A 3,610-nucleotide genomic window follows, 5' to 3' on the forward strand; every position below is an offset into this window, starting at 1 on the left:
CTACACACTGGTCCTTTAAGTAGTCCAATCAGTACATTCAGGTTCAAACTTCCTCAGTTACAGAAACTTGAAGAAATACACAAATTACTGAATCTTCAACTTCTCTTTATCTGTCTGTAGCTTTAATTGGATTCATTTGACAATTTTCCTTCTTCAGGTTATAGATTTATTGATTTGATTAATAGATTGAGACCAACCTCTGATCCCCTCCTTCCTGTCTGTCTTTATTTACAGTAAACTACTGATTTATTTCAACATTTACACGAAGAGACAACTTCAATAAGAGACAAGGACGCATTTGTCTTCTCACTTCTTCATACTGTAGAGTCCAGTAGAGTCCAGTAGAGTCCAGTAGAGTCTGTAATTAAGGTACAGTTGATCTGAGTTCGGTGTTTTTCAGGGAAATTATTTCAGTAGTTTTTTGAATGGAGTCTGGTTTGAAGAGTCAACAAACGCAAAGATCATTCATTTGGAAACAAAATAGCAGGAAACATCGCTCTCTTCTGATTGGCTGCAAAATGTGATGTCACAGCTGGCTCATTGTCATTTCCTGGCAAATCCCCCAGTTTCCTGTGTGTGTGTGTGTGTGTTGTGTGTTGTGTTGTGTGTGTCGTGTGTGTGTGTGTTGGTTGTTTCTAGTCCAAGCCAGGTCAAATAACATGTTTGATGTCTCATGGTTCAAACCACTGCTCTGGTGTTCGTGTGTGCTATATGTGTGATGTGTGTGTGAGTGTGTGTGTGTGACGGGTTGATCAATAATTCACACACAGATTAAAACTGAATGATTTTACTGAAAAACTACATCTGACAGGAGAGTGTGTGTAACTGTGTGTGTCAGTGTGTGTTTGAACAGGCGGAGTCCTCCATGTTGTCCGTCACTACACAAACACTCAACTGTTCAAACAGAAACTGATTCCTGCAGTTTGATTCTTCGGTTCAGTACCGGAGTCCATTTCTGCCAGTAAAATAAAACAACCTGAAAACTTAAGTGCATTGGGCCAAGCCGTCAAAGGTTCGGTAACCAATTACAGGCAAATGATACCTAAGCACGAACCTGTACATTTTGCTAAGTATGCTATGTGCCTATTTTGGTGAAGATTAGATGAAATGAATGAATGAATGAATGGCCGTAGCCTACATCAGTAAAATGAATAATAGCCAGAATAAACTAATATGCTTTATATGTGAAAATTAGAATTATGTGTGCTTGCAGCAATCACAGCAGACACAGTTGATGTCATATTATTGGACTTCACTTAACCTTATAAGATAATGTTAATATTAATAATATTATTGTTACTATTCATAGCATCAAGGTCAGCGTTGTGCTTCAATAAAACCTTCTCTGTAATCTTTATGCCTTGTCGCTCTCTGAAGGGAGTTTCTTTCTCCAGTGTTTGGCTGCACCAAAGCACCAGAATTACCTGGAATGATCTGTATTCTGCTGTTTATTTTTGTCCTCTCTACATCTTTTGGTGGATTACATTAATCAGTTCCTCTTATTGGCTTTTTCTTTGTGGGGCTTTTGTTGTACTTGTAGTGGCGTGTTGAGTGTGGTTGTGACTGATCTCTACCGTTGTCTCTCCTCCATTGTGGACGTCCCCAGTCTGTACTTTTGTATGCTTTCATATTGGTGGGCAGTGTGAGAGGAGGGATTCTCCACAAGAGAGATGTTAACGATGTCAAACTGGAGCTCTGGCAGGAACCTCACTGTTCTCAATTACTTAAATCCTGTGGCTGGTCTAAATGTGAATCACAAGAACCCAAAAGTTGCAATTTGTTCACATATCTTTCTTCTTTTAAAAGGTGATATAAATGTTCATGGCTTGAAATAAATGGATAATTCTTCGTCTTTTGGAGTTCTACAGAGTTTACAAGTTACCATATTGGAATGTTGTTTTGCCCTCCAGGTCTCCGTGCCAGTCATGTAACTGAAAACAATGAATTATATAAATCAAATACACAGTACAGACCTCTACCCTATGTCTACGGAACTGACCTGTGCAGTATCTACAGCATCAACCTATGGCCTGTATCTACAGTACTGACCTATGCCCTGTATCTACAGCACTGGCCTATTCCTTGTATCTGCTGCAAATACCTATGCCCCGTATCTACAGTACTGACCTATGCCTTGTATCTACAGCACTGGCCCATTCCTTGTATCTACAGCAAATACCTATGCCCCGTATCTACAGTACCGACCTATGCCCTGTATGAGGAACCCACTGTCAAAACTGTCCGAACAGTTCACGAGTTATCAGAAAAAAACAAAAAAGATATTAATCCGCCACATAGTGGTGCTATTGTTCTGAAGAAAATTACACATCATCCTGCTGGTGTCGGGTGTATTATCAATTATTTTGGTAATGTTTGATCAAACATTTGGTCGGATAGAAAATATTGTATGTACTAATTACAGTAAGATATTTATAGTTATAGTGACACTAATAATTTAAAATGTCCAATTTATGAGATAAAAAGTTTTAACTAAACATACAAGATTATTAGTTAAAAAGTCATATGATTATTAGTTAAAAAGTCATATGATTATGAGATAAAAGATATGACTTTCTCATAATTACAGATTGGTTGCCTTGGGCGAATGCATCAGCTGGTGTGGATTTGCATCTGTTCCCATCGTTACATTGACTTTGTTTGTAATCTATTTGTTGATCTAATGAGGTGACAGTGATATCACTTTACAGTAGCCATGGAGACGTGCTTCCTGTCCATCACTGTATGTAAATATCAGCTGTAGACATGTAAACAGGATCCAGCAGAGAAAGTCAGTCCTCTTAAGACCAGGTCTCTGCAGGACTTTTAATATGCGCCTGTCAGTCTGAACTCAGGGACATTTAACTTTCTTTGTGAGGAGAACGCTCTCAGGAGGAGGCGACCTTTCCTCCACTCGTTCCCTGTTTACACAGTCATGGAAACAGCTCAGAAACCAGGATCCAGACAGACCTCCAGTCTGGATCTCACAGAATCTGTCAACACGACTGAAGACCAGCAGAATCTAGACCCAGCCCCTTTCAGGCTGAAAGTTGAACTGCAACACATTAAGAGACAGAACAACAGAAAGTCTGAACAGATAGTCAAATCTGAACATGATCAATAAGATCAATAAGGCAGAGTTGATCCTGATCCGGATTCAGCTGACTCTCATATTCAGTATCGATCAATGCGATAATGACTCGCCTACATGGAGAGCATGCCCTACCAGGTGTGTTACCATGCACCCCAGTTCAGCAGATTCAGTTCATACAGTGTGAACTGTAGTGGAGATCAGAAGTTTATCCTGAAGGTGGCGCAAGAGGAAATATCAATGTAAAGGACTCCTGCTCAGGAGATCAGGGAATGTAGGCGGTGACACTAACGGTACACTAACACACACAAACATACACGTGTGTACAGTATATTTATATGTGTATATATCGAGCTGACAGTGAGTATTGACTGTGTCGTCTGCAGGTGAACGTTGTTCGAGGAAAAGATGGTTTTGGATTCACAATCTGCTCCGACTGTCCAGTTCGAGTCCAGGCAGTCGACTCTGGTGAGACACACTGTAACACACACACTGTAACACACTGTACACACTGTAACACAC

General features: G+C 40.1%; 1 pseudogene; it reads left to right on the forward strand.

Moving 5' to 3' along the window:
* The first annotated feature begins 3,205 nt into the window (after positions 1-3,205).
* LOC118325490 overlaps positions 3,206-3,610 on the forward strand; it is a 12,072-nt pseudogene continuing 11,667 nt past the window's right edge.

This window comes from Morone saxatilis, unplaced genomic scaffold (assembly GCF_004916995.1).
Source record: "Morone saxatilis isolate NCDOM2014 unplaced genomic scaffold, NCSU_SB_2.0 Contig16, whole genome shotgun sequence".
In the NCBI taxonomy this organism is placed as follows: domain Eukaryota; kingdom Metazoa; phylum Chordata; class Actinopteri; family Moronidae; genus Morone; species Morone saxatilis.